This window comes from Sphaerodactylus townsendi, linkage group LG04, assembly GCF_021028975.2.
Source record: "Sphaerodactylus townsendi isolate TG3544 linkage group LG04, MPM_Stown_v2.3, whole genome shotgun sequence".
NCBI classification, from domain to species: Eukaryota; Metazoa; Chordata; class Lepidosauria; order Squamata; family Sphaerodactylidae; genus Sphaerodactylus; species Sphaerodactylus townsendi.
Window position 1 is genome coordinate 107,239,299 of NC_059428.1, and position 27,073 is coordinate 107,266,371.

The 27,073-nt window shown below is 41.1% G+C and overlaps 1 protein-coding gene across 2 annotated transcripts in view; it reads left to right on the forward strand.

The window, feature by feature from the left end:
- The window catches only part of FGF14 (fibroblast growth factor 14), a 349,911-nt gene that overhangs the window by 170,293 nt on the left and 152,545 nt on the right, over window positions 1-27,073 (forward strand). The window contains exon 1 of one of the 2 annotated variants that reach the window (XM_048494848.1): window positions 18,634-18,653. The exons of the other annotated variant lie outside the window; for it this stretch is intronic. The gene's annotated coding sequence lies outside the window, so the exon portion shown is untranslated. Of the gene's footprint in view, window positions 1-18,633; window positions 18,654-27,073 lie in introns of those variants that run through there. 2 annotated transcript variants of the gene reach the window in all.

Genomic DNA, 27,073 nt, shown 5'->3' on the forward strand with positions numbered 1-27,073 from the left:
TTCAGAAATAATTCCCTGAAGATATGGGCAATATATGTGGACTGGATGAGAAAAGCTGGAGTCAATGAGGAGATATGGGAGAAGAGATTACAAAGAATGAACTTACTGCTGTTTGATAAAACTATGAAGAAAATACAGGGGGAAGGGGAAAAAGGGGAAAATGTATTGTTTGAAAACGAATGAAGAAAATATTAATATAAAATGGAATATTCAAATGTACAATAAAAATTAAAAAGAAATAATTCTCTAATTGGCAATCCTAACTAATATACTTTGTTCCACTTTTATGTCCAATCTTCAACACACATAATAGATACAGGCCAAATTTGTAAAATATATGACATTTTCATAAATAGCTTTAAAAAAAAATGAGTGTAGTCAATTATATCTCAAGCTAGCATCTAGTGTCTATAATTTTACGATGCATCCTTCCCCTGTTATCTCTGAGAAGATAGTTACAGTTCCAAACAGTGGCATTCGAGGACTCCAATGTTTCCTTAAAAAGGTGATTAATTATCCATTTTTGTGCCAGCAAAAAATGAGGATTTGATTTAGAAATTAAATGGAATATGGCATGCCAAAGTATACCATGAAATCCTTGCCAACAATTAAGAATACACTTCCATCCCTCCTTCTTCTCATCCCATCCGTACTGTACCTCTGAGAGAAGGTTTCAGAGTGGCACAGCATGATACATTTGGCTCCAGATGGGATTTATGGCTGTCTGGAGGAGGCAAAAATGATTTTAAACATGAAACAGATGCTGTGCCAAAAACTGTGTTGCAATCCCTGTAAACAGATAATTGACCAGCCGCAGGCTTCAGCATCCCTGCACAATATCTTGCTTGACTGAATATGATGAAGAGTAGCTTTAGTGATGCAAAGCAGCCTTTTGCTCATAGTTTCTGCTCTAGAGCTACATCAGGTTGTTGTTGTTGTTGTTGTTGTTGTGTGTGTGATTGACTGACCAATTTTTATCTATCTATATCTATCCAGTGTGGGCCCATGGTTGCCATGGTAACCACCAAAACCTTTCCTGGTACCTGTCAAGTGTTTTGAGAAAGCTGGTGAGGCCAGGTGGGACTTTGATCAGCAGGGCTTTTGATTAGTCATTTAAGATTTTGATTAGCTCTGCAGATTTTAAAACCACATTGTTTTTGGCAACAGCTGCTACCACAGCACAAAGATCTCCACTGTGTGATTAAAGATAAACTGGGCCACTTCCTGCAGCTACCATTTTTTGTGACTATGCCCACTGTGCTGTGTAAGAATTCCAAAAGTGCCCACAGGCTCAGAAAGGTTAGGGATCCCTGATCTAGTACATAGTTAATCTTACTGTTATCCTAGAAGCTCAAAACAGCAGTTGATGGTTCCATCTTCCTCATTTTATCCTGGCAATTAACTTGTGAAGTAAATTATGCCAAGATTCAATATGGTGCAGTGGTCAGAGTGTCAGATTAGGATCTTGAAGACCCTGGCTCAATCCCTTCTCTTAATTAACTACTGAAAGGTCATTTAAAAAAACCTTGCTTAATAGTGAAAGTACATATATGCATTTATTACAAATTAAAATCATCACATCATAGTAGGAGGCCCTACTATGAGGCAGGGAAGGAGTTTGTAAGCTGCCTTGAGTCTCCTTACAGGAGAGAAGGGCAGATATAAATCCAAACTCTTCTTCAATTTCTGATGATATATTTTTTAGTTTTATTAGATGGTATATTCATGCAGAATCCTGTAAATTTGCCTTCACATTATGCAAATCTCATTGGCAACTCAAAGATGTGTGGATATTCTTTTTATTAATCTCAGGATTTCTTAGATGTTGTACCCCAGCAGTATATCTTGATGTATCATATCCAGCGGCAAATCTAACGTTTCATTAAGACCATCATGTATGAATTGCAGTGACATTTCCCATGAATGATTCACCTCTCTTTCTCTATACCAGGGGTAGGGAACCTGCGGCTCTCCAGATGTTCAGGAACTACAATTCCCATCAGCCTCTGTCAGCATGGCCAATTGGCCATGCTGGTAGGGGCTGATGGGAATTGTAGTCCCTGAACATCTGGAGAGCCGCAGGTTCCCTACCCCTGCTCTATACCAACAACATGAAAATTCTTTACCTTCTCACTCTACCCTATCACATGAACTCTCCACCTCATGTGGCATCCCCTTCGGGGATGGGGCGGTATATAAGTCCAATAAATAATAAATAATAATAAAATAAAGACTGAAGCCCAATTTAAGTGTAATGTAATGAGGAGGAAGAAGAACTTACCTCTGCAATATTGCTCAAACTCAAGATTTCATTTAAATTGGAACCTCGTGTAGGGATGCCAGATATGGCTCACTCTTCCTAAGAGCTTGAAGGGCAAGCACTGCTGATGATTTGATGTCTAGGTGACAACCTGGAGTTGAGATCACCCCCCCCCCCCTTACCCTGTACTCTGGGAGTTCCCCAAATTTCTTCTGTAAACAACATAGAGTTTGCTCAGTTCCTAGAGTTTTGCAGGGGTTTAGTGATGTCACTTTCAAATCTTCACCTGCAAAGAATGTCAAAACTGTTCACCAGACCGGCGGCGGCGGCAGTGGGGGTGGGGGTGGGATGAGGGTGTGGGCGGGGGCGGGGGCGGGGGCTGGAGCAGGAGCGGTGAGGGCCAAGAACATTCCTGCCCTAATCAGCACCTCAAATAATGGTAGCATGCTAATGACCTAGAGTCTGTGTGGGTATTGTACTGATGTATTAATTTGCAAATATAGCAGCATTGCATGCATAGAAACACAACTTAAATAAGATTCTGGGGACATACACTGCCACAGTGCTGCACAGTGTACTTTTTTTCCTTTCCAGCATCATGTTTAAATCAGATTTACCACCAGTGTGGGAAAGCGTTATTGGGTACATTGGAATAGAAAACAATTACCATTTCATATCAGAGCAAATTTACTGGCACACACATTGCTATAGCTACATCTGAACTGGTTCATATTTCAACAACAGTTTTCTAATTATATTTACTTAATTGATATGGATGCCTGCAACAATTGGGTTACCATGAGAACAAACACATTTTACTGAGAATTCTTATAAACGCCCTGAAGAGAAAAATAACTAAAATGAAGTCTTGCCAGATAACTTTCTTTCATCCTTTTCAGCATCTCCTGTTCTTTCTTTCATTTTCAACTCCTCACATATAACTGGCTGTCTCTTATTATTTCCAAACTTTGGTTTGCTAGACTCAGGAAGCCTTTAACAGTGTCTATTACCAAACAATCTAAATATAATTATCAAGGACAAAATAACATTAACTGCTGTTAAGGAAGTTGGGTTAGATATTTATTGCTTTCTGATGTGAATTTCATCATTTTCATTTGAATCTCAGTAACAGAATAATAAAATTTCTAGGATTTTTCATGGTTCTGGGGATGACAGAGATTTAAAATTATAGTAGAATTGGTAACAAGAGATTATTTTGTTATTGTTTTCCCCTATGTCTAATCAAAATTGGTGCTCTGCCCAAGTTTCATTTCTCGTGTGGCAAATCATTTTGGATCTGTGAGCATGTAATCCTAAGTCGAGTTACATCCTTTTAAGTCTTTTAAAATCAGTGTGCTTAGAAGGGTATTACTCTGTTTAGGATTACACAATAAGTTTACTCAGTTGAAAAAGATATTGATGGGGGGGGGGGGGGTTGGCTGAGAAGCAGACACCTATCAGCATTTCCTGACATGGACTATAACACACAGTTAAAAATACTTTTAATCCACGCTTTCTTATGCATTTGTGTATGCATGCATTTGTGGAGATATTTTTTCAAACAGCTCTAAAATACTTTCCCATTCTTTCTAAGTATGAGTGTTGGCAAAATTAGAGCACTATTAAGAAATAAAACAAAACAGAACAGTTAATTGAAAATGGTACCCAGCCATGAATATTGGATTGTATGAACACTGTAAAATGTTAATACTATGCATTCCCCAGACAGCAGAATATAATGGGATGAAAATGACAAAAGATTTCAGTTCCTATTTTGAAGGAACTTGATTGCCTTCACAGACAAATGCCAAAATGGGGCTCGAGTCTTAATTTTGGTGAACTAATGAGATGAGTTTAGCTCACAGAATGTCCCTGATGATGTTCACACTGTTTATAGAATGAAGTATCTGTGCAACTGGCAGAAGGGACTATGTGTGAAAAGGACTGTTTGGATTCACAGGACAAAATGGTTTGGTGTGGACTTTGACATGGCTTGGAAAATGAATGAGTAGGAATATAATTTCTCTTGGAGATCATAATGATCTGGTGATGGACAGCTGGAGGCAACTGGTCCCCTTCCAGTTGTTGTTTGTAAGAAGATCCAAGTGTAGGGCCATGTCATACAGCATTTGAAAGACTGGACCAGCCAGATATATCAATATGATATTTATGCCATAAAGATCCTAAACCTTATTCCTAATTCAAGACAAGTCAAAATCTACCCCATATCTACCATCGAAGGTGTTTCCACAGCCAGTGTCATCCTTCCTTGCACACTAATAACTTCAACAGCGTGACCACCGTTGGAACAAGGTGGGGGAATTGTCGGAGGAATGTCTTGCTGGCTACATGTCCTAGCTGGGTTTAGTCTGCTTCCTGCTTGTGGTTCTGGGGCTTCTTGAGCAGGAAAAACACATTTTGGGTTGTTCTTGGCTCATGGTCTATGGGACAACAACAACCAGCCAATTGAAGCAAGTCTTGCCCCAGATGTATTTAGTTTTGTTTATTTGTGTTGATTATTTTGAATTATATTGTTTAATTTCATTTGGAAATTTTCCAAGCTGCTTTGGATGGCTGTCCTGAGCAGCATAGAAAGGCCAAGTAAAGAGTTTTTTTAAAAAATGACTGTATTTCAGAGAGAAGTTCCCATTACTGTATCATAGAGCCAGCCAGGAAAAGCATAACCTGTAAAATGTTTGCCTAATACAATTTTGAAAGTGTTTGGAGGACAGTCATAAAACTTGTGCCAGCCCTGCATGTACTAGGACATTTACTAGGACACTAAATGGTTACTTTGTCAGTTGAACAATTAGGCTGGGAATGCAAGAACAGAAGGATTGCTTAACATTCTGCTGATACCAAATAATTTGAGGAATAGAGAGAAAAATTATAGAACACCAATGCAATCCTATGTTACGGTAAAGCTTTCTAAGCTCATTGATTTCAACAACCTTTGAAGGGTGTCGTGTTGTACAGGCTCAATGAGAAACCAAAAAGGTAAAAAAAAACCCACTGGAATTTCAGCAATCTATGGGGCCACTTGAGTGAACATAGACCCCTATTGTTCCTTTGCTTCCTGTTTTCTTTGATTAACCCAATAAAACTGATTTGATGACTAGCTCATAAATGGTAATTTAAACAACCGATAACTTACATGTTAATAACAGCAGAAAAAAATGATAGGTTTAAAAGATCTGCCCTCAATACATAGTTTGGAAGATCTATCTTGATGAATAAGACAATTGCAGACAGACAGATTTGGAAGGTACGGTTGTAGTGTTCAGAAGGAGATTGTAAGCTGTATCTTGGGTACTAAAACTAAAAGCATCATTAGAAAGGAGATTCATCATTAGAAAGGAGATTCTTGCTTTATCTTTAATAATGAAAACATGTTTTGAATTGATTTCAGAATGTTGGCTATTTTCTTGCTGTGGACTTTTTGATTGAAGATACTGTTGTAGAACAAAACTTCCTTTTCTGGGACATTCGAGTTTGTAAACATTTTAAATTAAAGATAGTAATTAGCATGTGTTGATGAGCCATTGCAGAACAAATAGCAGAACAGATATCATCTCATGTTGCCTCAGTTGTGATGCTTTGATCATGCTGGCATAGATGGCTTTCAAAGTGAATTAGACATATTTGCGCAGAATAGAATCAGCCATTCCAGCCATGATGTTTGAAGGGGACCTTATAGCCAGAGGCAACAAACCTTTGAATACCAGTGCTAGCAGACAATATCAGGGGAAGGTCTCAGCCTCAGGGCTATGTCTGTTAGCTAGACCTCAAAGGCAACTAAATGGATCCTGTATGAAATAGGATGCTGGAACTGATGGACCACTAGTGTGATGCAGAATGGCACATCATTATGGCATTGTGCATTTCAGTAAAACCAGCTTACATATTCAGCTACGAATCATCACATACTGAGTAATCATGTATGTGGTTTAGTATTGCGACTATGCCACATCTACATTCTGATTTATCCCAGTTAGTTGTGATCTAGCATCAACCCACGTTTTGAATAAAAAAACAAGCCTTGTGCATCTGCGTTCCAGTGTTCTCTGACACACTGATTCAATTAGTGGGTCAATGGCCAAGAGTCAGCCGGCCAGGATTCCTTGGATGAGGAATACTGGCAGAGTGATCCCACCTTACCCCAACTGGTTGAGATGCAAGAGCAGCCAGAAGCCTCACAGGACAGAGGCAGAGCTGACTCACAGGCAAGCCAAGAGCAGGAGGTCAGTGCTTGCAGAAGCACCTCCAGCCACTGAGGCCAGAACTAACAGTCCATCCAGCTCACCTGAATCAGTGAGGTAGCTTAGAATTCATGGCCAGCAGGAACTCCACACTAAAAGGCCCAGAGCACACTTGGAGACCCAGAGGCGCTGCAGAGAATGCTGCTGTGAGTTGGCTTAGGATCAAGACTGAGCCACAGCACAGACGTATAAGAGAGGACTCTGGGATGTGGAAGTTGCAGGAGCACCATTGTTGAAAGCCCAGTGGCTTTTTGTTGTACCAGCTTACAGACTGATCACTCAGAACTGAGACTTGGACTGAGACCTTGACTGCCTCTTCTCAGACCTGCCTTGGATTTGTTCCTCTGGACTCAGAGTAAGACTGCTCTATTCCGCTCTTGTATCTGTGCCTGCTAGCAGCTTTAATCCGACTCCCTGTGAGCTTGGCAGACCAGGACATAGTGACTGTTACTTCAGTACTAATTGTAGCCTGCTGTGATGTAACAGGCAAACTGGCAAAGTATAGAATCCACTGGTCTTGCTCTCAGTACTACATATTACTGATTTGAAGGGTTAGAGCAAACTGTGGGTTGGATGGAACAACAACCTGAGGCTTGCATGAAACAGGAAGTTGTTTGTTGAATTGGAGTGAATGGTGGAGGAGGGGACGCATGCACATGTTTAAATCAGGGCCCAGCTATATGTATAAAATAGTTTTGCATTTTTTAAAATTTGTATTAGTCTCTTTAATCCTGCTCATCCTCCAAGAAGCTCAGACCAAAATCCCCTCTCCAGAGAGTCAGCATGGTATAGTGGTTAAAAGCAAGTGCACTCTAATCTGGAGAACCAGGTTTGATTCCCCGCTCTGCCACTTGAGCTGTGGAGGCTTATCTGGTGAACCAAATTAAGCTTGTGCACTCCAACACATGCCACCTGAGTGACCTTGGGCTAGTCACAGTTCTTCGGAGCTCTCTCAGCCCCACCCACTCACAGGGTGTTGGTTGTGGGGGGGAGGGAGGAAAAGGAGATTGTAAGCCCCGTTGAGTCTCCTTACAGGAGAGAAAGGGGGGGGTATAAATCCAACTCTTCTTCTTCTTCATCATCATCATCTTCATCATCTTCATTATCACATTTACAGCTATCCCATGAAGTAGGTTAGGGAGAGAAAGAGAGAATCTGATCCTGGTGTCACCCAGCAAGGTTCATGATGGGTTTGAATTCCTAAATACTTCAATGTACTTGCTCACAAGATTAACAGCCTAATCCAGAGCTTCCAGGTGGCATGGGGAGGCAGCAAAAAGCTGAAAAGCCCCAGCTGCCTGAAAACTCTCCATCACGCTGAAAGGAGTTATGCCACCCAAAAAGATGGTGTAAGTTGATCGATCGTCCCACCAGTGTTCCCAGAGCCAAAGCCCCGAGGAAGCCAACTAGCATCGGCTCTGCCTCTGGGAATGCCCCTGGAATGCCCCCAGCTGTGTTGGTCTCCACGTTAAGGTTCAGCCATGGAAGTGGTGCCCACCTTTCAGTTTACCCTCCTGGAGGTATAAGTGGCCACACTGCCTCCTGTGTCCATTGTGCCCTCCCCACCCCCCGGGTCTGGATTGGGCTGTAAAGCACAGGTTCACTGTAGTAGAATCACAGGGCTATGTAGTTAAAAGCATGAATTAAACATATAGATACTACCAGTTGCACACAACTTTCATCGAGGCTTTAGTTCTCCCTTACATGCTATCCAAAATAAATGTGGCTGGCACATCAGCCGTGCTTGAACAAACTTCCCTGTGTTTTCTTTGCCAAGGTCAACTCTCCTTTGATCTAACTTGCATTCTTCTTTTACCTAATGCTCGAGGGCTGCCTGTCAGTGAAGGGGGGGAGGGGGAAGGGAACAGACACTGAAATAATGGCAAAAACTAAGCTATAATCTCTCTTTGATTTATTAACACCCCAGTCGATGGTTCCCTTGGGATGTGAAATACTGTATTCTTCTTAATGTTCTCTGGCAGATGTTTGGTGAGCACACACGGAGGCACTCCAATTTACATTTGTTTTATCACTGAGCCCAATTTATCAAAATGTGTTGCTACTGCAAGTTTGAGGGAGGGGAAATTAACAGTGATAAATGTGCACATGAATATTCATAGCAGGATGAATAAGCTTGGTGTTTACTATAGCAACCTCAGCGTTTCTCTGGAGCTTTATTTGATGCTTAATTGTATTGTTGTTTGTCTGAAAACCCTGTACTACTTTTCGTTATCTCTGGATTGCAACCAGTGCAGAAATATCTAATGTAATAATACACTCATGAACACTCAGCATCATAGATGTAGTTTCTATTAGGGTAGTTTCTTCATTCAAGTAGGAACAAAAACAGGAGGTGAGAGGAGCAAGAGTGTACCATCACTTCCAGATATATTGAAAAGTGATTTCACCAGTGGCAGAGCTACAAGGGGGTGGGAAGGGAGCGCTGTGCATCGGGCGCACACTTGGGGGCACAGAAAATCGCCCCCAGGCCCCTCCCCTGCCCCCACGGCACCCTCCCGTGGCTGCCCCCCACCCTCCTTCCCACACTTACCTTAGTTCCTTTCCCTTTTCTTGAACTTTTTCAGGCTGCAAAAGGCCTGTTCGTAGAAAAAATGGCCTGAGGAACTACAATTCCCAGGAGACCTTGGGGCTCACAAGGTCTCCTGGGAAGTATAGTTCCCATCAGGTCGTTTTTACTGTGAACAGGCCTTTTGCAGCCTGAAAAAGTTCTAGAAAAAGAAAAGGAACTAAAGTAAGTGTGGGAAGGGGGGGCACCATGGGGGGGCATGGGGGTGTGTGGAAAATATAGAATGCGCACCGGGTGCAGTTTGGCCCAGCTACACGTCTGGATTTCACAATGCTGTAACAATTTGGCAATCTGTGGCAAAAAGCATAACGATTTGGTGAATTCCTAAAGTGATATTGTTTCCAGGACTACATTGCAATGTTCCCCAACATTATTCCCCACCCCCATTTTTCTCTCTCACTAACACAAGGGGCTGTGGTAAGACCTGGGACTGAGAGATGACAAACCATAGTGGCCAATCAGTTAACCCTAGGTCCTATAAACAGCATAGTAATCTATATTCTATGCCTCTGGATGCTGCCTGGAAGAAAATGGGCTTTCCTCAGCCATCAGATGACTCCACAGGTGTAGTGTTGATAGCCAATCCATGTTGTACAGGCTGAAGCTCATATTGGCCTGTATCCTACACTCCACTAAGCAAAGTTTGAAGACTTCCTCTAGGAGACTTTGTTTGACAAAGGGGGTTCTTTCCACGGATAAAAAGCAACTTGAGTTGGAGGAAGACTTCTTAGACTTGAAGTAGTTCCTACAGACCATGGTAGAGCCCAATATTTATAACCCATGGCTCAGTACAATATGGTAAGAATCCATTCTGAATTAAAATGGCAACAGCAACATAATTTTCTGAGTTCCTCCAAAATTTCAGACTGGGTTCACTGCAGCCAGCCTGTACCCCAAGTGATATATTCCAGTTTGTTCCCAACTCTACACATAGTAAATACAATAACACCAATAGAGACAGGACATGGTGGAACTTAGATACATGATATCTTAAAAACATGCTGTATATTGTTGCTGTCTCACTGACTTAACATACCGCTCTGTGCTACTGCTACTGTGCCCATTTCTAAGCTTTAACATTGTCCTGCCAGTTAAGTAAGTGTAGAACAGTTATAAAGTGTTTAATTTCTGAAATATAATGTGAAGGCAAAACAAAGGTAGAAACTGTCTCCCCACCCCACCAGCCATACAGATGACGCAAATAGCAGCAAAGAAAAGGACTATGTGTAATTTTTAACCTGTCACTATTTATGCAGCCAGATATTTGCAATTGGAGTGTTTATGTTATTTTATTAAATATAAATATAAAACCACTGGAGGCATGTGATGGTGATTGTTTTAATTGCTGAATCTGCATAACAGTGATTATATATATTGTTGAAGATATGCCCATTATTTTGGGGGAGGGGGCAGCCAGGTTTGTGCAACTGTTTTCACACCCTGTCAAGAGTCCAATGAATTGACATCATTATAAGCCAAGGTAAGCTACATAGGAATGCTGATATTGTGATCTAGCTGTTGAACCAATCCGCCCTTATTCAATGTATTTGGCTTCCTGTTCATCTGCATAACCCCGTGTTTGATGTTTGAGCTCTTGAAATGCTACAAACTTAATTTGTACATAGGAATTTGTACAAACTTAATTTGTACACAAAGCAATGTGGAATTGTGGTCTATTGGAAGAGAAGATGCTCTGGAGGACAGGGTGTTCAGGAGACTGAAAATGTGACACAGAAACTTTTATTTTTGTTTTGGCCTTTCAGTGTTACTGACTAAAATAAAAATAATTAAGAAAAAGCAGCTGTTTGGAATTGAGGGGAGGGTCTGGGGCTCAGTGGCAGCACCTCAGTCCACAGCATCTCCAGTTAAAACAGGTTGATGTAGCAGGTGATTTAAAAGACCTTTACCTGGGATGCTGGAGAACCTCTGCCAGTAATGACTGATGGACCAAGGGTTTGATTCAGTACAAGGCAGCATTGAACGTGTTCAGTATGTGTTTCAGGAAAAAAAACATAATTCTGTCGGTTGAGGTGCAGCAGTTGAGAAAACTGTATGCGTTCACATTAGAATATAGTCCTGAATGAATATGAGAATTATCATTCATTTTTACACATTGCCTTTGTCAAAACCATCCTTTTCTGCATTGTTGAACATGAATGACAAAATGTATTTTTGCTTTTAAACTTTCAAATGGATTGGGCAGGGGAAAGCAGGGCTAGGTAGGGACTAGGGCCCCGGCATAATAGATAAATGAAGAATCTTGATGCTGGGACAGTTTCCTAAAGAAGCTACCTGAGGTATTTGCTTCCTGCTGCCTTCCGGTCACCCACTGGGCCACCTCTCCCAGCTGGAAACCAGAGATGATTGTAACCTGTAATTCCTCCGTTTCTCAAAACCTCTTTGAAAGCCACACAGCAAGCTACATATGCTGGTTCCTGAAGTCTCGCAAGATTCCTTCTTGCCAAAATTGAGCCACCATTTCTGGTTGCCTTAGGGGCTTTCCCCACTACAGAAGGGAGCTAAGGTTGACTTGGTTCCCTTCAGTGGATGGCGATTCCAGGCTGTCCCCACAGCAACTGAGTTGGCCCCCTGGAACCAAGCTAAGTGGGCGGGATCATCTTGGTGCCTGTTTCGCTCCTCGATTGTGATTAGTGCTTGTGTTATGGTGGGAAACGGGAACGTTCATTTTTTAAAAAGTTTTTACAGTTTACAGTTACATGCACTTTCTGCCCGCCACAACTCTCCCATTCTGCGCATGCCACAAAAGCAGCTCTTGATTGGTTGAACGAATGAGGTATCATTTCAATGCTTCCCCACTTCGAAGCTTCTAAGCGGTATCGACCTTGTTCCGGCAGAAAAGTGTAGTTCATAAAAGTGTAGTTCTGAGGGGGGGTGGGAACTGAGACAAAACAATGTTGAGCTCGGTGGCAGTGGGGATTCACTGTTAGATTAGAATAACCCAGTGGTAGTCAAACTCTCACAAGAGGAAACATCTTGTGAAAGTTCAGGAAGCCTATTTTTAAAGAGAAAGGGGGGCAGCAAATTGCCAAAGAGGGTTGTCTAAGATGGATCTTAAACAGGGACAGCAGCAGCAGCACTGTGGCCTGGGGAGCAGAGAGAGGCAGTGTCATGTCAGCATAACAAAAGTCATAAAGGCCACCGATACATGACAAGTTCTTGCTGCAAAGCCTCTGCTCTGCACCTCACTCCTGTTTCCTGGAAAACGTTAGAATGTAATTTGTAGACTCATAATTTTTGCTCTGAAAATCCTTAGGCAGACCAATAACTGCCGGTAAATGTTTTATGCTTTGATTAAACTTTCTGTAACCTCTCTCCAAAATGCTCTAATGAATTTGCTTGTTTTCTCTGTTGAGAGCCATGCCCTTTTCTTCTTCCCTCTTGCAAAGCAGAATTCCATACAGCAAGACTTCCAACACAACCCACAGAGCCAAACTGGCCTCTAAGAAACTATACTGCTAGTTTGTTCCCTGTCTGTTCTCTTGACTAGTGGTCTGTGTACTTGTGTTCCTACTCTCCTATCTACCATCTTTGCGCAGAAATATTTAGGGAACTTATTTACCAAGAGGAAGAATCATCTTATTTGATACTTCAAAGGACACTGGTCTTTTCTGCACAGCAGAAAGATAATGTCTTGAGGATGTTATAAAAAGCCGTTTGGGGAAGAAGTTCACATAGCTCTCTCCCCCAAAATGTCTTCAGAACATTTTATTTCTCTTGATCCAGGTTTTTCAAAAATCACTAAACTAGCAATCTGTTTTCCCAAAAACGGGTTGAAGGTGTCTCTGCCTTCATAAACAAAAGCAGGCAGGAGACATTTTATTTCTCCCTCTCCCCAGCTCTTACTGTCATTTTCACTGCAGTTGTGCCTGCCATTTTTTGTGCTATTGCAGCGATTCTCCTTCCTCTGCCATTTGGTGAAGGTTTCCCGCAGAGGTTTCTTCTGCTTGCAGCTCATCTGTGTGCAGTTTCATTGTAAAAAGTACATGAATAAAGTTTGTTTTGTCTGGCAGTCTTGCGCATGTGTCGTTTTTCCATTCTTTTTGTTCTGAGGGGGATGTCTGTGAAGCTACAATGACACAATTGGAGAAGCTTCAATATGTACATATTGGTGTCGTCATAGCTTCTCAGACATCTCCCTCAAAACAAAACAAAAAAGGGAAAATGACATGTGCGCAGGATCACCAGGCAAAACAAACTTTATTCATGTTCTTTTTACAGTGGAATCACGTGCAGATGAGCTGCAAGCATAGGAAACCTCTGTGGAAAACCTTCACCAAATGGCGGAAACGGGAGAATCTCTGCAGCAGCACACAAAATGCAACTATGAAACTGACAAGAGCTCCATCAGCCAGTGGGCAGGAAGAAAGAACCGTAGTGCTGGCAACGCTTGTGTTGTTTGTGCAGAGTGAATACAAAAAGCCAAAACAAGTCTATTAAAAATATCTTTAGGAACATGTGTGCAGAAAAGATCACTATTGTCCCTTAGTTGTCAATGATATTTTAAAGAATTTATCTATGAGAGAGGTATAAAACCACAGACACTTATTAAACATTGATTAAAGCCATTAAGTTAGGTACAGAACAGTATGTTCTGTGAGCTTGTGCATTGCTTAATAAGCGACTCCACTCTCTTGGTGCATTATTCTATGGCCCTCAAAATTGTGCCCCCCCCCCATGGGTCATTGGATCTGCAGGAAAACCATGTGGGTCAAACTGGAAGGGGGGCAGGAGTGAGAGGGAGAAGTCTGTAAGAATAATTATCCCCTATTGCTGCAAGCAGCAGTAACTGGTAGAAAGGGAAAGTGAATAGTGTGGACAGAAAGGGTGGTAAGAACCCAAGCCTGAGGCTTTTTGTATGCAGTTTTTGTTGCCTGACAAAGTGGCGCAGGCGGAGAAAGACTCCTCTTATTGGCAGAGAGAAATGGCTGCTCTCTGGTTGGGGTTGCATCCAGTCTTGCAACTACATTTATTTTGTCAGTGTCCTGTCAAACACAAAGTAGCTGCTGGCACAAAGATTGAATTGTTCACAGAAGCAAAATAGCACATCTCAAAACCTCAGTCTCGCAAATAAAATAAAACTGCAGTAAGCTCAGCGCTCAGATCATTCGCACTGAAATACAAGCCTTTCCATCACTCTGGGTTTTTCCTAAGACAGTAACTGAACAGCAAAAAATCTGAACACATTGGAGAAGAGGTAAGGGGGAAAGGAATGCTATGAGCTTTACTGAGCTATTTTCAATCTTATGCAAAAACTCTGTTCACAATTTACAGTGATCATGAGTACAATCTGTATACAGTTTACATTTCATTTTATACCTCAGCTGAGTAATTCTCATATATGAGCAGCTGCATGTAAGATCCAACACCCAAAAGTCCATGCAGGATATATGTACATTTGCTGCAACATATGAACGTGGCTATGGTGAAAGGGGTGGGGGGTGAGGGAGTAGGAATTCCTGTGAGGTTTTTGTATTTCTGTTTTTCACAGATGAGATGAGTACTTTCAGTGATGTAGGTATAGATTTTTTATGGGGGGTTCAGGGGGCGGGGCCACACCCCTGGGAAGTGGCCACACCTCCCTAAGCCCCACCCCCAGCACCAGTGCTTATAAAAGCAGCTCTCCAAGGCCAGGGATGGCAGACTCCCCTGCCCTGCCCCCCCCCCCCGGCTGGACTCCCAGCCGCCAGCCACCAGCCCCTTCTGCCCTCCCCTCAAGGCAGAGGCATAGCTAGGGAAAATGGAGACTGGTGCAAAATCTGAGTTTTGCAGGGGGGGGGGCATGGGCAGCCGTTGTGATGCTGGAATCCACCCCAAAACAGCTTCACTTTCAATGGTGTTTAAACTAGGGAGCCCAGATTCTCTTTTTAAATCCACCTTAAAGGGAGAACCTGGGGTCGCCAATTAAAACAATATTGAAAGTGATGCTGTTTTGGGGTGGATTCTCCCCCACTCTGAAACAGCATCACTTTCAATGTTTAAACTGGGGACCTCAGATTCTCCCTTTAAATCCATGCTGAAGAGGGTGGATTTAAAAGGAGAATCTGGGGAAATTTGGGGGGTGCCTGCTGTCAGGGGTGCAATTGTTAAGTTAGCAGCACCAAACTTTCAGGGTATCTTCAGGAGACTATTCTGATGATACAACCTACGTTTAGTGAAGTTTGATTCAGGGGGTCCAAAGTTATGGACCCTCAAAAGGGTAGCCCCATCTACTATTAGATCCCATTGGAAACATTGGGGATGGGGCACCCCCTTTGGGAGTCCATAACTTTGGACCCCCTGAACCAAACCTCACCAAACCTGGGTGATATTATCAGGAGAGCCTCCCAACAAATCCCTGAAAGTTTGGTGCTGCTAGCCTAAAAACTGTGCCCCCTGTAGGCCAAAACCAAACAAATTAAAAATACAAAACCCCCACAAACTGGTGGGTGGAGCTTCGGACATGTAATGGGGGAGTTGAACCTGATAAACCCCCCCCCCTTACCTACATCCTTGAGTACTATGTACATGACAGAAGACTGGTTTGGGTGAGGGTGCATTTTTGGGAGGCAGTATCCTGGGAGAAAAGAAAAACAAGGGATTGGTTAGTTACTGGAAGTTCTGACTACGGAGTTTCCAGCAATTCTTAGAGCTAACCAGAAGGGACAAGAATAACTCTAACAATCTTCAGAAGCTGTACCATAGAATTTCTAAAAATTGCTAGCACTACCCTTCACATTTCTAGGTAGCTCTAGGAATTGTCAAGATCTCTATGCTCAGAACTTCCTGTAATTAGTTGAGGTCTTATTTTTCTTTTTAAACATTTTTATTTAAAGACATAAATACATATAAAATACAAATGTCTTTGATTAATGTATAACACTGATTCAAGGAGACACTGAGCTATAAAAAAAATCCTGATTCATAACTCAATGAGACAAATAGTGCATAAGTAAAATTTACCAGCTCACTAAATTGTTACAATGTAAATGATACATCTTAATTAGTTTGTCCATATAGACATATTGCTAATGTACATTGCCCATGTGTGTGTGTGTGTGTGTGTGTAGTATCATGTTAATATATGTATTAACATTGTGCTATCATCATAAACAACAAAAATATCTGATATCTATTCCTGATATTTCCTAAGTAAACAATTATTTATAATAACAATGATTCTGTAACTCCCTAACATCCCTAAAATACAGATACCAATAACACACAGAGATTGCTCAGAGTATCTCACAGAAAGCATTAGAAATTCCTCTGTAGCCTTAACATTCCAGAATATTATGAACATAGTCCAACATTCCATACGTTTATTTGAAATATCAGAAGAATTTCTTAACATTCTTTGGTCATAAGTCAATTTAATAAGCAGTACATTCTCCCAAACAGAATTCAACCAGTCTCTTAGAGATGGAAGGTGAGGTTTTTTCCTCTAACAGCAAGAATTATTTTAGCAACTATAAGTACAGTTAAAATAGATTTCAAATCTAATAAAATGACATAATCTTTAATATAAGCCAATACTATAACCTTTGAATAATGAGGTAAACTAATATTTAACATAATATTAATTAAGTGTTCCTGAGAGCTGCCTCCATCTCTTCTTTCAACCCCTGCCCCCCCCCCCAACATTGGGTTCTTGTAAAAGTTGTTGCCCTCTCTTCAGTAGCATTGCCAACCTCCTTCCAGTGATTCATTCCCCTGGAGAAGATGGTAGCTTTTGGATACTATGACATTGTACCTCAGTGAGGTTTCCCATTTTCCTCACACTGCCTTCCCCAACCCCTCCCTCCAAATCTGTAGGCATCATTGACTGCCTCCCATTAATGAAGTGGATTACAAAATCCAAAGGTTCTGTATTTGTGTATAAAAGATATAAACAAAACTGGCACCAGACGATCCACTTTTCCAACAACTATCTTGTACATTCCTATACATAATAGATGGCCTATGTGAAATAAGATGCTACTGAAACAAGCACTTTAAAAATTCTTCCTCTGTCTTATAGACATAATCAGTCTATGCAAAGTAATAATTACTATTTCCACTCCTCTGGTCTGATATTTATCTGTAAATTCCTTTTCCAATTATTATGATCATTAAAAATATATCTCTATATTTTCAAGCAAGAGGAAATAGATATTACCACTGTATCTTCTCAATACGTTATCTGCACTGTCACTTTGAACAAGGTTTTAGATCTTAAACCGCTGTTTTCCTATCAAAATATTAAGTATATGTCTAAATTGGAAAAAAAATGAAACAGGGGGTCTAACTCAATTTATACATAATTCCTCATAACTCAAAACCTGCTTGTTACTAACTGGATCTTCTAGGCTGGCTAAACCTTTAACTCTCCATAGCTTATAATCACTTTGAACCCAGATTTGGTGTGATTGTTCATTACAGAAAACTGAGATCAACCGAGAAATTCCAGGGCTTTATAAAGGTTTCATCTTAAACAATTCAAGGAACACTGCTTTTCAGACAGGATTATCCACGTTTGAATTTCTTTGCTAAAACCAAATTAGATTTTTCATTTTAATATTTAATATTTAATTTTCTCCCAAGGATGACTGCACGCACACACACACACTCACTCACTCACTCACTCCACACACACACACACACACACACACACCATCAGCTGAGCATCAGTGGGTAAATAGGAACCCTACTTGGAGTGGTTTGCAAACTGACACCAAGCTATGAAAATAGGAAAGAAGGGTAGATATCACATCCTGGTGTCTGAAATCTCTCTGATTCAGAAAGCCAACTGCTCCTGCAAAATCAAGCATTCTCTCTTCCTTCCATAGCTTGGATTGAAGGTTTGCAGTGTTGCTGTTTCCATTTTAAAGAACAGTGGGAACATTAATATTATAATCTGCTGCCAAGGAGTCATGCAAAGCACCCTGTATGTGGTAGGCATTCATGCAAATTAGACCTCTCAGGCTTTGATATTTTGGAAACTTTATTGCACTTGGCTCTGATCTTTGATTAGCAGATCGCCTTTTCTATTTATAGAATGGTTTGCATGCAAGTTGCTTGATTATTTGCCAGCTGTAATAAATATAGCCCTACCCTAAGTATTTACCGAAAGGCCTTTAGAGAACTGGCTGCCGTCTTTATTTTTAGCCTGTCCACTGACTTGCTGAATGGTCTCTGATTTGTCACGAAAAAAAAGTACACAAACACAGTTCTGAAAATGGTAGTTGGTTCCTGCAGTTCTTTCACTTTTCTTATACTGCTCAAAAGCCATTAGAACTCTTCCTTGTAACAGTCACTTTTAATCAAATAATTATAATTATTTATATATATAATTATAATTATTGCCTGCTAATTGCTGGAAATCACATGCTCTTTCCCAAAGATCTCGAGAAGATAAAAGAGGAACTGTTGCTATATAGATGTAGAATCCTCCTTTAAACTAGACTTTTGAACACTCACTTCCTAGTAGGTGGAGCCATAACGCTTGCTGTATGGAATCTTGTTTTCTAGAATGGAAGAAGGAGAAGGACCACAACAAACACAAATAGTGGTATGTAATTTCCCCCTCCCCCATTTTATTGATCTTTCTCTTCATTTATGTTTTAGTCCTTTTTTTCCCCAGCATCATTGATGATGTGTTGAATACCTTCACTGTTTCAGTTCTCCTAAGTACTATTTTCTGTAGTTGATAGTGTCTGTTGTAGGTAACCATAAAACATTACTTCATGAATGTATTGGTGGAAGTGTCATGATGAAAAATGTCAGCCAATCAAAAATATGCTGCCCATGACCTTTGCTTACTTTTATGCCAGGATTATTTTGGGCCAAAGAGCGTATCCTATTATCAGTGAAGTGAGCCATCCAGGCCTTTGACAGAGCTTTAAAGTTTCTTCAGTTGTATCTGTGAAATTCTGGTGCATATTAATGGGTTAATTACTTCTTAAATGTTTTTACATGCATTGACGTTATTGTAGTCCAGCAGAGTTAAAGAGTGGTGACAAAACAAAAATTTCCCGTACTTTAAATGTTTATGAATGAACACAGACATTTTGCTAATTATTGTGACTATTAAATGAGGATCTAGAATTTTTCACTATGCTTCAGTGGTCTAGTGCAAGAATGAAGTCATGTTCTGGATTAATTAATGGAGAACACCAATGTCTTGTGAACACACCATTAAAAAATTATTCAATATGGTTTTCATTCTGAATGATGTCCATAAAAAGGGATGTCCATTTCAAGAGCCTTTGTCTTACATAGTCCCATAGTAGACATTTTCACTGTAAAGTATAAAATTACAAAGTAAAAGAAATGAAAAGAAAGTGCCTTCAATGTTATATTCAGGATAAGTGAAGCTCTTTGAACTTAAGAGTCATTTGACAAACTTTACAAAATATTCTATGCTCGAGATTTTGGTTTTGAAAAAAGTAAGTTATAAAATTTATATATGTGGTAAGACACTCATTGCCTAGTATATCTGTAGATTATAGTTTCATGGCTTTCTGAAGAAATAAATATGCTTGAGGTTTACTCAAAAGTGTCACTGGAGTCCGACCTGCTCCATGATTTTGAGTTAACTGATAATTACTCTCTGAAAATAGACGGTTTTAACTGGAGATACTAGAGGTGCAACCTGAGACTTGGTGCATGTAAAGCAAATGCTTTGCCATTGAACCATGGCCTCACCCTGACCACCTTGAGTGTATGTTGACTTAAATGGAATTGCCAGTATGTTTTCCTTGAAAAATAAGGCTATTTCAACTGTTCGTATTTCTGAACAGCTCTTCTACCAATTTAACAAAAGTTTCAGTGCCAGATGGTGGTTGAAAGCTTTCATACGCTGGAATACATATTGATGGATGTGAACTATGTTGCTATGGTAATGGTGGGGAGCTAAACATTTCAATGTATATTATGTTCATGTTTACTATAAATATGGTCTACATTCATTTTTAAAAAACAAAAAATCTGTTCTGTGATCTCATAACATTTTTCAAGAGGCATGTCTTCCGTTCTCTACTTTTGTCAGAAAGTACATCACTATTTTACCTTCTGTTCATGTAGAAAGCCCAGGAATCTTTGTGGGGCTTAGTCACAGACATAGATCAAAGAAGCCCAACCACATGGCATTCTTGAGCTATCCCTAGCACCACAAAGGCTGCAAAATCTACTTTGGGAAATTCTTGGAGATTTGGGGATAACACCTGAGGAATGTAGGGTGTAGGGAGGGGAGGCAGTTCAACATGGATATGAAATCATAGAGTTCATACAGCTGCCATTTCCTTCAGAGAAACTGATCTTTGAAGTCTGGAAATCAATTCTGGGAGAACTCTAGAGTGCACTTAGAGGCTGGCCACTCATTTGGGAAGGGAAGGGTGCAGGAGGGAGGACTCCAGGGTGGCATGAGCCAAATCAGCCTGGACTTCAGTGGGGTTCTTGATGTGATCATAAATGCTCTGGACTGACTTGGGATATGGTTTTTTTCTTGTTTGCTCATTTAGTTATATTACTTGGGAAACTGTTTTTAGGTGAGCTGTTTTGGATCTGTTCAGAGAGAAAAGCTGCTTCCATATTCCATAAATAAATGAATTAGGGATGCTCAATTAACTTTAAGAGTGGATGGATACTCCCCTGGTTCAGATTCTGTCCCATCATTTTAAAAAAATTAAGCAGTTCTTTTAATTGTACTGACAGCGCTGCAGCATTCACTCCTGCTTTCTGTTCATGATGCACTGTAGTTTGGTATCTGCAAATTACCTAACACAGTCCTGGGGAGAGCATCTTACCCAGTGTGGGGGCTGCATGCACATGTCAAGAAAATGTTGAGATTTGAGTTGGGTCCAGTCCTTGTTCCTAATAGTTCCTAACAAGTTCCTAATAGAATCATAGAATCATGGAGTTGGAAGAGACCTCAAGGGCCATCAAGTCCAACCCCCTGCAATTCAGGAACACACAATCAAAGCACTCTTGACAGATGGCCATCGAGCCTCTCTTTAAAAACCTCCAAAGGAGACTCCATCACACTCCAAGGTAGTGTATTCCACTGTCAGACAGCCCCAACTGTTTTTCCAGATGTCTAGATGGAATCTCTTTTCCTTCACCTTGAACCCATTACTCCTGGTCCTAGTCTCTGGAGCAGCAGAAAACAAGCTTGCTTCCTCACTAGGTGAGGAAGATGACATCTTTTTATATATCTAAACATTTATTTATTTATTTATTTATTTATTATTTCTTCGACTTTTATACCGCCCACCCCCGGAGTGCTCTGGGTGGTGTACAACAACTAATATAATCTAAAACAACAAGAAGAGCACATTCAATAAATACATACAATATAATAAAATTAGGGCTCTAAATCTCACATTAAAACCATTTAAAACAGCGCACAAAACATCACGTCCGGCAATCTAAAGGTCCCTCTGAGGAGGGAACGGAAAGGCCCAAGATGCAAAAGGCCGCAGATGATAAAAAGAGAAGGCTAAACATGGCTAACATGTCACCTCCAAACCTTCCCTTCACCAAACTAAGCATACCCAGCTCCCTGAGTCTCTCCTCATAGGGCATGGATTCCAGACCTAGCTGACATCTAGCTGATGGTAATGCAAGCTGGTTTGTGAGGCCCTGACTTGACCTGTGGCCAAACATCTGATGTTAGAAGGAGGAATTGATATTTAGAATAAATGTGGGCTTTTGTATGTAGGAAACTGCCTACAACTCAGTTGCTAAACATGGATGTGTCTGCCTAACCTGTAACTCACTAAGGCCCTTTCTGCACAGCGGAAAGGGCACCTCTCCACCGGCAGAAATTATGCTGGTGGAGGGGTGTGGGCCATTCGCACGGGAGTGTGCGAGCAGCCCCACAGAAGCCGGCGCAGAAGAGGTGGCTTCACATGGAGCCGCCTCTTCTGCGTCCCTCCGCCACTCACCTCATCCTCCAGCGTCGCTCTGGAGGCTGTCAGGGACCGCCCACGCTGCCCTCCGACCCCTGGAGGTCGGAGGGCAGCGTGGCCGGGTCCCTGTTGGCCTCCAGAGCACACTGGAGGATGAGGTGAGTGGATGGAATGGGGAAAGCGCTGTCTTCCCAGCGGTGCAGTTTGCTCCGCACCAATGGGAAGATGGTGTTTTAGAACTCGCTAAACGAGTGAGGTTGTTAGGAGTGGCTTCACGCCACTCCTGGGTGGCCAGGACGGCGCTGCTGCGATCCAGCAGTGCCTCCTGTGCGAACAGCTGCCCTGGGCCGCTGTAAATGGCCCGTGCGGAAAGGCCCCAAGATTGTGTGGTGGCTTGTGGAGATCTTCCTGAAACTGAAATTTTTCTTTAAAAAAACCTTGTCCATTGTATTCAACCATCTGTTAGACTGTGGAAGTCTGTAGTTGTTCGGTCTTGGAACCTTAAGCCAATAAATGGCCTCTGGAGTGTTTTTCAGCAGCATTTATTGATTAGACATCGAAGTACCAAAGCTTGGCAAAGCCAGTTCTGACAAACCTGACTTTTGCCATTCCCTTTATCTCCTTTGCAAGTCCCCCCTCCCACTTTTACTAGAAGTTGTGAAAAACTTTTCCTTTCTGTTCACAGAGAACCTTTCAGTGACTACGTCTTTGGCTGAAGCAGCACCCATATCGTTGGTTCCATCAATTTCTATTCTGAAAATGCTATAGTGTTTTAAGTAAAGGTTTAACCCATTACATAAAAAGAAACATATTAAAGGAAAAAAACCTATGGAAAACTGTTATTGCATTGAGTGGGAAACAGAATGAGAGACAGACACTTTTTTGATAGTTTTCGCTTTGTTGAAATAAATACAACCAGATAATGCCTACATGACTTAAATAAACAAAAAAGAATTCTGCATGACAGATTGCAACATATGTATATTTCATGAACGCACATGCACACAGAGATATATTTATATACAGTGAATCATATTTTGTTATAATTTGAAGCTCGGTTCCTGTTCCAATCTCTGAAGGAAGCAGTATTTTACTTCCTAAGTGGAACTGTAAATATTAAAGTATTTAATATTCATTCGAATCAAAAATGTTCCTGAAGAAACTGAAATCATGAACAACAGGGAAATAACCTACCAGAAATAATAACTAAGTTCAAGATTAAGCTGTGGGTTATTCTTTGTTAAATCTATGTAAGTAAACTTTCAGTCATTTTTTTTAAGTAGCTCTTTCTCTGACTATTCAAACAAATCATATAAGGCATTTAAGCTTATAGCAATTTTCAAGAAGTGTGTTGACACAGTTTAAAGTTATTTTATAATAATGACATTTTTAATACTTATAACATTATGAATTATTAAGGGAGGGTATTGGAGATTTGAGCCACAGCACTGTTACAGCTGCTCCCCTGCATTAATTTTTAACCTGCAAAACGTGATTGTGTTCTGCAGTGTCCTGCTGTGAAAAGATCCATAAGCTTCTTAACGCATTCTATATAATCTGTTGTAACTGAGGGAATGAGTAGCATGACTTTCCACCACAATTGTGTATTCAAATCCACTTCAAGCCATTGGTGACAAACATTTCCTGGGAAAGTAATACACTTCTCAGGCACACGTTGATCCAAAGATGTCTCTGATTTCAGGAATTAACAGCTATGGGTTGGATCCGGACTATAGTAGCACTTTCTATCAATTCCCCGTTCTGTTGTGGAACCCCCCTCCCCTCACAGCATTTTTCAAGGTCCCGTGTCCCCCAAGAGCAGCCTTTCATGGAGATCAGCGGGTTGCAGTGAGAGGCGACAGGCGGGAAAAGTTCTGTTCTGCCACTGGAAAATCTACTCTGGCAAATGAAAAGTAAGTGTGCATGCGTGCACAACAGAGTATAAATGACAGCCAGTATTGCACAAAAGCAGCTGGCAGTCAAAACAACTATTTTCACCTGATCGGGGATCACAATGTAACAAACATACATTTTCTTAAAACATGTAATTAAAAATTAAATAATGAATTTAATTTAAATAATTAAATAATTAATTTAAAGATACATAAACAAACAACACTAGAGGGAGGAACAGTAACAAAAAAGAAACAAAAACCCCTTTACCTCCTGCCAAAAGACACCAATAGAGAGAGAGAGAGAGGATTCCCCGTAAGTAAAGAGTTTTGATGCAACGACCAAGACCCTTTCTGAGGTCACCACCCATCTAGCTACTAAGGCCATTAGCCTCAGTGGATTTAGAACAGTATCAGGGCTGCACTGTTAATAAGGCCTTGCCCCTGGCTGTCATGTTATGCCGGTATGCCTCTGACAGTACCTCTTGGCACATAACTAGTAGTAATGTACTATAGATCCTAGCCAGTATTTCTTAAAATTGTGTAAATTGTGCTTTTCTGCTGCTCATTTTTAGGTTCAGTATCCCCTGTTGAAATCCTTGCCTTGCACAAATTCACGTTTGTTTCAATGGTTTATTGCATTGGTTCTTAAGCAGCTTATTAATGGCAAATTTTCATGGAAATGGTCTCTGCATTAAAAACTGGAATATAAAAAGTGGAAACAATCTGGCATGGAAGAAACCTTGTGGTGATGCTGCTTCACACTCTTGGTGGAAGATCTTTCTCTATCTTACCTTTTTTCAACAGCTTCTTAGGAATCTTGAAAAAGATGTGGGTCAGAGGAACAACATGGGACATTATGGGACAAAATGACACAAGGCATGGGGGGCTGCAGTGAAAAGGAGAAATTCCCCCCCCCCCCACCTTGCGATGATGCCAATGGAAACCTGAGTTTGCACAATTCCTCCACTAGCAGGAGGAAGAAGATGAAAATGATTTCTCCCCTTCCACAGCAATCTCCAGAAAAAATTGCTGAATGTGGACATGTTTTGATATGTGAGAAAATCTTTGCAAAAATTAATTCCAACCTCTCCTCTTTCAACACAGCCCTAACTGAGGTTTGACTAAGGGAATGTTGCCGAAGGAGATGTACCTCTTAACATCTTTGCACATGTGTTGGATTGCTGCACTGCTGCAAACTTTAAAATAAAATGTTTCCTTTCTCTTATTTAGATCAGAGCTGCTTAAGATACCATATATCCCTGTGGGTATCATTCTGGCAGCAGGGGAATATTCAAACATGTTCCGACTGACATGTTGTTTGTTATTCTGCCAAATCCCATAGTTGGTTCTGAGTATATTTGCAGATCTCATTTTAAGGTCAGACTTCAATGCCTGTTATCCTCACAGGTTGTTTGAAAACAGAAATAATGTAAGCTGTTCACATTTCAAGTGGAATAGGCCTCCCTTATTAATCCTGGAAGAAAATAAAATGAAAATCAAGTTAATGGCTGATGGAGAAGAGAAAATTAGATTACCTCTGGTTGCGAATCGATATGTGTTATCCTCCTTTTTTTTCTTTTGCACATATATACACGGGAGCAGACATTCAGGGTTTTTTCCCCCCAGGAAACCTCTTTCTTCTTTGCTGACATGTTTAGTAACTTAGGTCGGCTCTTCAAGTTTGAAGAACAAATTTTATTTTTTTCTTTGGCTCAAATTAAATTTTAAAAAATGATACTACAGGAATAACTGGACTCCAAGTAACCATGCATTGTTTTAGTTGTGTGTTTAGGAAATTCAATATAATTCACCTGGCTGTAAGCCTCCATAGTTTTCCCCTGACAGAAGGACTGAGGAGATGGGGTCATATTGGATGGTAGATGGGTCACCTGATGGTGAAAGCTAGCTGCCAGGGCCCAAGCTGGGTCTGCCACTGATCGTGGACCACTACCAAGACCCCTTGTGGGGATTTCCAAATGGGAGAGGTGGACACGCAGGTATGTTCTCCCTCAAACAGGATCTGGCCAAATGCCCAAACCACCCACTCAACTGTGACAAAATAAACAGAGCAATAAAATATAAGCAAGGGTAAAACAAAACAATGCTATAGTGAGATACCATCACACCTTGAGGAAAGTTCATGGGAGAGCTGTCACTGTAGAAAAGGAACTGGCAGAAGTCATGTTTGTTCAGCCCCTTTCTGGTCAGCGCCCTGGTGGGGTGGCAAAAGACTCCACCCAACTTTGCAGAACCTTCCTTTCGCTGACGCTTCTAGCCACCAGCCAGAAGAGCTCCTTGCCATGCTTTTCCCCCTGCCCTATACTGCAAATGTGCCCCCCTCACAAGATTCAGTGACAAAACATCCCCTCATTTGCAGTTCAGAAAAAAATGTTATGTACTGAATAGTTCATATTATCAGTTAAAAGCATTGTCAGTCAATGTGTGTGTGTAAAGGGTCATTGTATCTCAGCAGCCTCATGGCGACCCCAGCAAGGGGCTTTCAAGGCAAGTGAGAAGTGGAAGTGGTTTGCCATATTGCCTCCCTCTTCAGAACCTTCCTAGTTGGTTTCTCTTCCAAGTACTGACCTTGCTTAGCTTCTGAGATCTGACATGATTGGGCTATATAGTAAAGACAACACCAAACCCATGAATGGCAAGTACAAATGAAATATTGGGTTATACCCATGCTACCCTCCTCCCCTTTCAGTCAAATACTTGTTTAATATATGTTGAAGCTGCTTTTTACTGGGTCAGACAATTGGGCCTGCTAGTCCAGCGTCATGATCTGTGATGGGCTTCAGGTAGAGGGATTTTCTTTGAAGGCTTCAGGTAGAGGGATTTTCTCAGCTGCTCATCTGAGATCATTTAAGAGGAAATGGGGTAGGATTCAATTTGAGCTGCTGCACGCACGCACGCACACACGCGCGCGCGCACACACGCACACACACACGTCTTCTATATCTAAGGCCATTTCATGAAACATTGGAAGATATTTATTGGACTTTGGCTCCAGTGCTGGCTTTGTGACAAGGGCGGTATCCAAGCTCAGAACTAGCACCAACACATCTACAACTGAAGGTACTTCTCCACAGACAAGTTCTATGCTGAATGGCTTTCTTTAAGGAATATGGGTTTCTAGAGATGAAGAGTAGTTGGTACAACCCTCCTTTCAGCTTTGGCTTGCA